The following is a 10,704-nucleotide window of genomic DNA, read 5'->3' as shown; positions in this document are numbered from 1 at the left end:
GTGCGTATAGCGAGTATGTACATTCGCATGTGTACATGTGCTGCTGGAGAGCAGGAGTCAACCTCAGGTGTCTTTCTCAATCACTCTCCACACCATCATCACCATCATCATCACCACCACCACCACCATCATCTTCATCACCATCTCCAGGGGCAGAATCTCTCGCTGAACCTGGAGCCTGTGGTCCACCTAGACTGGTCTAGTTGGCTAGCCAGGCCCAGGGATCCTCCTATCTTTTCCCCCTCTTGGATGGGATGATGTGTGCTTAGCTACCCTCAGTGTTTATGTGGATGCTGGAGATCCACACTCAGGTCCATACGCTTTGGGGAAGTGCTTTGCCAACTCAGACAGCTTTCCCACCTTTTGCCTACTTTACAATTAGAAAGATGTGGGCACTGGAACCATTTCCTTCCAGGATGGAAGTTGCTAGAAGACAATCGCTATCATGTAGACTTTCATGCATGTCACAGTTAGTTCTGGGCTACGTTTGTTCTCGGTGGAATCTGGTTCCAAATTTGTCCAGCGCATCCGCACAGAGTTTCTAACATATTTAAACTAGTTGGTGGTAAGTTTTTGTTTGTTTGTTTGTTTTGTTTTTTTTTAGTTTCTTCGAGGCAGGGTTTCTCTGTATAGCCCTGGCTGCCCTGGAACTCACTCTGTAGACCAGGCTGGCCTCGAGCTCAGAAATCCACCTGCCTCTGCCTCCCAAGTGCTGGGATTAAAGGTGTGCGCCACCACTGCCCAGCTTCTCCATCTCTCTTTAAATAAAACTTTATTATAAAAAACTTGCAAATAAAAAAAAATGGACAGTGGGATTAGCCAGGTCCAAAGATGTTAAATCTCATGAACTTCCACACAGTTAGAACAGCCATGCTTTCTCATGGCTAATTATCATGTAACTAATTATCATGAGGTAATTACTGTAGTAAAGAAGAAGCTTCACTCATGTTCTACACGTCACTACTGAGCTGTGTCTCCAGGCCCAGCTTTCTTCTTACAGTTGTGGCAGCCCAACTTGAGCGGCCAAATGATATCTGTCCATCCACACATTCATGTGTCTGTCAACCTATCCATCCATCTGCCCACTCAGCTTTTTTCTGTATGCGTGTGTGTGTGTGTGTGTGTGTGTGTCTTAGTTAGGGTTTGTATTCCTGCACAAAACATGACCAAGAAGCAAGTTGGGGAGGAAAGGGTTTATTCAGCTTACACTTCCACATTGCTGTCCATCACTAAAGGAAGTCAGGACAGAAACACACACAGGGCAGGAGCTGATGTAGAGGCCATGGAGGGGTGCTCTTTACTGGCTTGCTTCTCCTGGCTTGCTCAGCTTCCTTTCTTTTAGAACCCAGGACTACCAGCCCAGGGAAGGCACCACCCACAATAGGCTAGGCCCTCCCCACCTTGATCACTAATTGAGAAAATGCCTTCCAGCTGGATCTCATGGAGGCATTTCCTCAAGGGAGGCTCCTTTCTCTGTGAAAAGTCCAGCTTGTGTCAAGTTGACATAGAAAATAAAATAATTGGATTATTTATTGCCTCAATATTTTATTTGCTGTGGTTCAGAATCAATGTCCTGCAGAAAGGTTCGTGTTGCTATTAACTGCTTGGTCACCAGCCCAGGGACCTATTGGAACTTTAGAAGCTGAAACCTGAAGGAGGAATTAGGACATTGGGGTGTGACCTTGAAGCAGTGTTGAGGCTCTGACTTCTCTCTTTGCTCCTGCCTTCAAGGTGAGAAGAACACCATCCTCCTCTCCCTCCCCACCAGGGTCTGAAGCACAGTCAACTGATGATGGACCAAAAACTTCAGCAATGCCTGGAAACCAGTAAGAAACAAAAACCTTTCTTCCTTTGGAACATTAACCGTCTCAAGCATTTTTGCCACAGTGATGGAAGCAGACTGACACCCATCCTTAAATTACTGGCCATTTCTGCACTACTTTAATTCCAGAGGGAAGAAGGAAGGCAGCATGTGGACTTGAAGCTCCAGCAATGGGAGGTTATGGGAGAGTTGGCACAAGTTCTGCACATAAAGCCAAGACCTTGTCCTGAAACAGAGTCGTGGAGGCAGGCAGCCAGTTCCCTTTCCAATTGGCTATGTCTGTCTTACTTGCCTTGATCCACCCTGCCTAATGAAATCATTCTGGAGCCTTTCCTGATTGAGTTCAAAGTAGAACCAGGCTGAATTAACATCCCCAAATGGAGTCATGATAATCTGGTCCCCATGGTGAAACTTATTCTTATTGTAGATTCTTTATGAAAGCCTTTGGCTGCTGTGATTTCAGGCCTATGTGTATCAAGGACAACCTAGAGTCAAGGGTTTGTTCAGCCGTACTCGGTGTCTGTCTGGTAACAAGAGAAATTGTCAGAAGGATTTCTTTCCACATCCATCCAAGTTAATATACAGGAAAATGCAGGGCAAGGAGGGTACCCAACTGGGCAACACTTTAAAAGTATTATTTTGTTTTAAATTGATAAACGATCGTTGTGCATATGTATGGGGTGTAGTCTGGAAGAGATGGAATCTAGGGTCCTGTCCCTAGTTATTCGGAATCAAGGGTGACTGTTCCTGGTTATCCCCTGCAAGAGAGAGGAGGGTCCCTCTACCCATGGAGGCTTCATAATTGGGTCTACAAAGTAAACTGACAACAGACAAAAGGAGACTATCTAAACTCATGAAACTGAGCCCAACCACACCGCGACACGGGAAGGGGAGGGGCTTGTGGGCCTCACTCCTCCCTCTCCGAGGATTATGCTTAATAGTTGCTGGGGGAGGGAGAGAATTTCTCTTCAGTAGTGTAGCCACTGGTATGACTCCCATGTTCCTGTAAGTAAAAGCTTAAGGAAATCGTTGAGCCACGGAGTCAGTAAATATATCTGTACCATCTGTATCTATATCTGTACAAGTTGAGAAGAGGGAAAATGTAGGATTATCAGTTGACACGAACAAGAGGAGGTAAAGTGTGTGTGTGAATATTGAAATACATTTGGAGCCAGATACCGCGTTGCACGCCTTTAATCCCAGCACTCAGGAAGCAGAGGCAGGTGGATCTCTCCGAGTTCAACACCAGTTAAGCTTATAGTGAGTTCCAGGCCAGTCAGGGCTGCATGGTAAGACCCTATGTGAAAAAATCCAAAATAAAATTAAATTAAAAAACAAAAACCAGACATGCCTAGAATGTCATGGTGAAGCCCATTACAGTGTCCAATGCATACAGGTTAAACAAGATGGCGGCTTTGACCAGTGTGGCTCTGTGTGCTGTTAACTCCAGCTCCCCTCTTCATTGCCCACCGTTGATGAAAGCCTGAGGACGGGGCCGTAGCAGCGAGCTCCTTTTAGAGTGTCTGTTTGGGGGCAGAGCAAATAAGGGGATGTTTGTTGTTTGCCAAATGAGCTGAGCTAAAAATCACTCACACAGGGATGACCTTGCAGCACACACCTACAATCCCAGCCCTGAGAGGCCCACGAGGAAGGACCTGAACTTACAGAAAAGCTGGTTCTCTCCCTTGTTCCACCCTGTGGGTCCTGGGATGGAATTGGGTTTGCAGGATTGGCACTAAGCACCTTCACCCAGTGAGTCATATAGCCCTCCCCTTGAAAGGCAAGATAACAAAGCAAAACTCAATTAAGCTAAAATTTGCTTTTTGTTTTGTTTGGACTTTACTGTTTGGTATCTGACTCTGAGACAAGGGACGGAGGTGCATATTTTATGTATCAAAGCAGACCTAGCCATCGTGTTCTCCCAACATCCCTCAGTCCTACCTGGCATACCCTGCTCCCAACTCTGAACTCGGAGGCCGGGGCTGCCCTTTCTCCAAAGTATCTTCTCTCTATAATCCAGACATTTTGGTCCCCTCCCCCACACATACCCCTCTCCCTCTCCCCTCCCTTCCCATCTCTCCCTTTCTTCCTCCTTCCCTTCCCCCATCTCTTCCTCTTTCCCCCACTCACTTTCTTTCCTTTTCTCTCTGCACATACACTCTTTCTCTTTCTTCCCGTTCTCCTCCTCTTGCTCTCCCTTCCCATGGTGACTTCCCTGAGCTCCATTCCTCGGGCCAGCAAATTCACCTGCCAGACAGCAGCCTATCAATAAACCTGCATTTAATAGAATCTAATCTGGTTTGACTTGGCTTATTTCACCAGCGCTGGAGAAGAAATAATTTATCATTTACATCTAATCTTCAGCCCGCGTGGGCTTTAGGGGTAATGCTTTTCCTAAGTGTTTGAACTTGTATTGAGCGGTCTCCAGCTGATCTTTGCCTCCTGGATGGACATCCTGGCTTCTTCATGGGGACCACAGTCAGGAAGCAGACACAGCTAGAGCAGGCTGTGCAGGGCTGGCATGTGAATGCTATTCTCCTTCCTGGCCTCCAGTCAGGTGGGCCTAATATTAGAGACCCAGTGTTTCTATGCAAGGATGCTTCTCCTTGGGTCTGAGCTGCCAATCTTGGTGAAAAACAACCATCCTTTGGATAACATAGGTATTCAGGTGAATAAACCTGATGCATTTAAATTAAATATTAAACAACAGCCAGGCAGTAAACATTGATCTTCTCTTAAACTAGTTGTATTTCTGTGGAGTGGTCAAGTTGGAAGGGGGATACATTTTGCGTTTCTTTGTAGATAATCCCTCATGGCCCGTAGTGGTCTGAATACACTAACGTGGGGCCAATTGGATATGGTCAAAATGGCCTCAGGACTTGGAGCTAAAGTTGCTCAGAAAAGTATTTCATGTTTTTGTTGAACTCAAGGAGTCACAGAAAACATTCACATTCAAATAAAATAAAGCTGAAAGTGGGGGTGATGGAGAGATGGCTCAGTGGTTAAGAGCACTGACTGCTCTTCCAGAGGTCCTGAGTTCCAGCAATGACATGGTGGCTAACAACCATCTCTAATGGGACCTGATGTCCTCTTCTACATTCCAATGCCCTCCTCTACATCTGAAGAGAGTGACAGTGTACTCACGTACATAAAACAAATAAATCTGTTTAAAAAGGGGAGAATCTTTAAATAAATAAATAAAGCTGAAAGTGCTGCTAACTTTAAATTTCACCTAAACAAAGATTTGGTCTGCTCTTACAGAACCAACAAATCCAAACAGGAAGGACAATATCCAGTTCTGGGTATGTCGTGTTTCCTTATGTTTTGGGTTTTGTTTTATTTTGGTGCTGTGCATGGAACTCTGAGCTTCTAGGGCAGGAGAGGCAAGAGTCTGCCACAGAGCCACAACTTTAGCCTGTTTTACATAATAAAGATTCCTCCAAGTCAGGTAGCTATTCTTTAGCGGGTGGAGACTAGGAGGGCCAAAGGCAGCCACAGAACAAAGGAATTCCTCACTATTTGTGGACAATAGAGGGCGGAGGTTTTAGCAATTTAGTGATTGTTGGGCAGGGGTTCAGGGTGCTAACTAACCCTTTGCCACACCTGCCTTGGGGGAGACAACTCAGAGAGTTTAGCTGCTTAGGGAACTACTGGGCTGTGTAAGGCCTGGTGGTCTCACTGGTGTCTGTGATCTAACTCTGCCCACTACTTGCTCTCTGTGACTACTTTAGCTTTCAGAGCCATGTTCATATGCTCTCTCTTGATGTGTGTGTATATGTATGTGTGCATGTGTATGTGCATCGCTAGGAACTAGGGATTCACACATACCATATAAGTACTCTAATATGTGCCTCCTAATAAACTTTACCTGAAATGGTAGCACCTTCTCCAGCAGTCAGAGGCTGTACTTCTGCTAGCCCTATGCACTCCGACTTTCAACAAACAAACCTGTTTTGTGGTTATAAGAGATACTGCACGTAGCCACGATCGTTGCTTAAGTCCAAGATGCAGACTTGACTAGTCCTGTCTGGTAGGCTGGAGACAGGTCCATGAGAGGTGAATCACCTGAGATTTCCATCAAACCTGTTTTTGTGGTAGAAAGGGAGGAAGGGATGTTGGGTCTCCATTGCCTGGCCTTCATGCTGGCACAAACTCCCTTCAGCTCCAGGTGGCTGGATGTAGCCCAATGAATGATGTTTTTTTTTTTTCAGAGGCCAGTGCCTTGAAGAGCTCTCCTCTCGTGGCTGGGGCCAGCAAGGGCAAACTTGGCTCCATGGAGAAGAGAAAAATCAGAGAAGAGGAGCATGCTGGGGTGGAATATGATTCAGACCAATCCCTTGAAGTTCCAGCGATGTTTCTGACCCCTAGACTCTTAGAAATCTTGCACAAGAGTGCATAAACAAATGTGGATTGGGTTTTCACACAGAGACAAGTTTTCTGTCTGGCAGTGGCTGTAAGGAAAATTTCAGACATACACCTGACACGCAGAGGGGTGTTGTTCGGGGAATACCTTGTAATTAGATCCAAGCCCTCGATAAGCACCAGCACCGGACTGTAATTTCAAGTGTCAATGCCACACACGGTCTGAATCACGTTCCACTGTGTGTTCTCTTCAAGGTTTGTCATGCCCTACAAAAGCCAAAACGTTCATTGGTTGTCCAAAATAGTCACCTTAATTTGCTGGAAGGATAAGCCCGTTTGTGGATCACGTAGGGAAAAAAAGAGATTTGGTCAGGAAGCTCCCTGCTCCAATTCAACAGCCTGACCTTCCCCTTTCCCATAAGAGAAGGGGGTTTAAATCAGGGAAGTTATTAATTTACTGATTGGCAACATATTCTCCAGGGGTTGCTGTGGGGGTGAAAAGGACAGGTGCCAGGTGAAGGCTCAGTTAACACTGTTTCCTTTTAGCTTCGTCTGTTTTCAAAGAACTTGTTACATTTACATATTAGAACCTACACGAGAAAAATCTGGGATGTTTTAAAAAGCGGGAATGTCTCTATTGTTCTCCTGATGTCAGCTTCTTTCAGGTTCTAAATATTGGCAAAACATAGAATTTATTTATTTATTTCTTAAAGGTTTATTTTTTTAATTGTGCATACAGTGTTCTGCCTGCATGTATGCCTGCATGCCAGAAGAGGGTGCCAGAACCTATTATAGATGGTTATGACCCACTATGTGGTTGCTGGGGATTGAACTCAGGACCTCTGGAAGAGTAGCCAGTGCTCTTAACCTCTGAACCATCTCTCCAACTCAAAACATAGAACTTATAAAATAGCAGTCACTCACAAGGATTATCTCTCAGCAGTATTCACAGCCTCTGTATCCCCTGGCGGGATATGAGCATCCACTGACATTTACTCTCACCACTGCATCCATAGGAGTCTTACATACCATCTCCTTTAGACCCCACAGGTTAGGTGCACGCTTTTCCATGTCAATAGGAAATCTATGCATGTAAAGAGACCGCCCCACCTAAGGATCCATCCCATCTGCAGACACCAAACCTCCACACTATTGTGGATGCCAAGAGGATCTTGCTGACAGGAGCCTGGTATGGCTGTTCTCTGAGTGGTTCTGCTAGAGCCTGACCAATACAGATGCAGATACTCAAAGCCAACTGTTGGACTGAGCCTGGGGAACCCAATGGAAGAGCTAGGGGAAGGATTGAAGGAGCCAAAGGGGATTGCAAACCCAAAGGAAGAACAGTATCAACTGCGACCACCCAAAGATCCCAGGGACTAAACCACCAACCAAAGAGTGTACATGGAGGGACTCATGGCTCCAGATACATATGTAGCAGAGGATAGCCTTGTCTGCCATCAGTGGGAAGGGAGGCCCTTGGTCCTGTGGAGGTTTGATGCTCCAGCATAGAGGGATGCTACAGCAGTGAGGCAGGAGTGGGTGAGTGGGAGGAGGAGCACCCTCATAGAGGCAAAGGGAAAAGGGGAGAGGGAGGATGGGAGGACGGGTCTGTGGAGCGGTAAGGGGTAAAGGGATATCATTTGAAATGTTAATGAATAAGATGGTTAATTAAAAAAGAGATGGGGAGAGAAAGAAAGAAAGGAAGGAAGGAAGAAAAAAAGAAAGAAGGAAAGAAAGAAAGGTACCCATGATTACTTTTAGTGGATTGGCTAGCCACATTCCCTCAGATGGGTTAGTCATTTATATAATTGCTCCCTGGTGAAGGCTGTTGAAGTTGCTTCTATTTATTTGTGTGAGAAAAGAAATAAAAAGACTATCTTTGCATAACCACTTTTGTATTCACATATGCCTTGTAATTATTTTCATTTTGTCTTAAAGTTTAAGGCAAGTCCCTGCAAGAGGAAGTTCTGGCCCAAAAACTGTCCCAGAGGATGGAGAGATGGCTCAGTGGCTAAGAGCACAAACTGCCCTTGCAGAGAACCCAGAACTACAGACATTTCACAACTGCCTGTAACTCCAGCTCCAAGGAATTGGACAGCTTCTGCCCTCTGTGGGTACCTGCACACATGTGCATATACTCACACAGAGACATGCATGCACACATACAATAATTAAAAAGTATTGTAAAAAAAAATCTCAAAACGATTTAGGAAAATAGCAACAGTTTATGTTACCGCTCAATTATAAAGTGGTCATTTCTTTCAACTCAAGTCACATTGACCTCAGCATCCTAATTTTATTATTATTATTATTATTATTATTATTATTATTATTATTATTATTATTAATTATATATGTGACTGCTCTGTCTTCACTCACACCAGAAGAAGGAATCAGATCCCATTACAGATGGTTGTGAGCCACCACCATGGCTGCTGGGAACTGAACTCAGAACTTCTGGAGGAATAGGCGGTGCTCTCAACTGTTAAGCTACCTCTCCGGCTCCCTCTCTCATTTCTAATGCACAAACGGTTTTTCTCTCCACTTGCGGACTGGGCTGTGCTGGTTTCTGTGTGTTTCTATATGTATATAGTCATTCTGGTAAGGAAAAGCAACTGCTCAAGAAAAGAGAATCTCTGGCCTGGATAGGGCATTGTAGGTGGAGCAGGTCACTTCCTGACCAAAGAAGCACTCAGCAAGGTAGGGCATCCCTAGGAAGGCAGGCTCACCGTAAGTAATGTTAAACGGATGGGCGGAATATTTATTCCTCAATGAGCTTCTATTCTGTTCCTTCCCAGAATTCCTTCCCCTAGTACAGCCCCTAAGGCTGAGCAGCCGTGAGGCTTGGCTGGATCCACCCACCTTAGAGTAGGAACAAAGTTCCCTTTTTTTCTCCTGTCTCATCTGCTGAGCAGAACCAAGCATGCTTTTCTGTACTTCGCGTTCTGTGATCTCTCTGTAGCTTCCCTCCCCAGCACGTGGCCGGCCGACCTCCATGTCAGCAACTCAAGCAGCATGGCTTTCCCTCCCTCCTCTACCCTCCTCTCCACAGCTGCTGAGCTGTACAGCTTTGCTTACTCTGAGGGGTTTCCTTTCAAGCTCTAATAAAATCGCCCTCCAGCTTCTCCTTCAGTTCTGTCATAACTCCCTCTATTAATGAGCCTAAAAGCCCTGATTTTCTTGATATTGTATTGATCATTTTCCCTTTTTTGTTGTTTATAAAATGATTATTTATATTTATATCTTTGTGGTGGTTTGAATAGGAATGGCTCCCATAGATTCATGTCTTTGAATGCTTGGCCGTAGAGAGAGACACCAATAGGGGCCACATTATTAGTGCGGCCTAACTGAAGGGAGTGTGTCACCATGGGGGTGGGCTTTGAGGTCTCTTATGCTCAAGCCATGTCCAGTCACATAGTCCCCCTCTGCTGCCTGTGGATCATCTCAGCCTTGTCTCCAGCACCATGTCTGCTGCCCGTGGATCATCTCAGCCTTGTCTCCAGCACCATGGCTGCCTGTGCACTGCCATGCTTCCTTCCGTGATGATAGTGGACGAAACCTCTGAAACTGTAAGCCAGCCCCAAGTAAATGTTTTCCTTTATAAGGGTTGCCATGGTCCTGGTGTCTCTTTACAGCACTAAAACCCCAACCAAAACAATCTTTTTTCCAAGTTTTAATTGGAATGTGACTCACTCTGTTTTATAATTCTGGGACAAAAAACTAAAAATGAGTTCTATTCAACTCATTACTTCCCTGAGGCCTATTATTCCCTAGGCTTTGAGTAATCAAAGGACCATTGGCCTATTATGATTACTATTGCTGTGACCACAACCATTTGCATGGCGGGGAGGAAAGGGTTTCTTTGACTTCCACGGCCACACTGGAGCCCATTTCTGAAGGAAGTCAGGGCAAGAATCTGGGGGCAGAAGCAAATGCAGAGGGGTGTTGCTTATGGCTTGCTCCTCATGGTTTGCTCAGCCTGCTTTCTTAGAGAGCCCAGGGATGGCACCACCTACAATGGGTTGGGCCCTCCCCCATCAACCATGAATTAAGAAAATGTTCTCTAAGTGTGTCTACAACCTGATCTTTGTTGTTGTTGTTGTTAAGTGTTTTATTGATTTTTTGTGGGTTTCACATCAGGCAATCCCAGTCCCACACATAGCCAACCACCCTTCACCCTTGCAAACTCCCCCAAGAAAACATACACACACCACCAACAACAACAAAAACCTAAAACAAACACCAAAGCATAGTATCTCTTTCTATCCACACATCTTCACTTGCAAATGTTCATTGTAATGAGCCACCGGTCTGGTTTGAGATCTCTGGCTTCTGTTACACCATCAATACAGGATCCTCACTGGGACTCTTTCAGGTTTTCCTGTTATTGTCTTGTGTCTTAGTCAGGGTTTGTATTCTTGCACAAAACATTATGAGCAAGAAACAAGTTGGGGAGGAAAGACTTTTTTCAGCTTACACTTATTCAGCCACATTGCTGTTCATCACCAAAGGAAGTCAAG

This window comes from Mastomys coucha, unplaced genomic scaffold (assembly GCF_008632895.1).
Source record: "Mastomys coucha isolate ucsf_1 unplaced genomic scaffold, UCSF_Mcou_1 pScaffold7, whole genome shotgun sequence".
NCBI classification, from domain to species: domain Eukaryota; kingdom Metazoa; phylum Chordata; class Mammalia; order Rodentia; family Muridae; genus Mastomys; species Mastomys coucha.
This window is presented reverse-complemented; position numbering follows the sequence as displayed.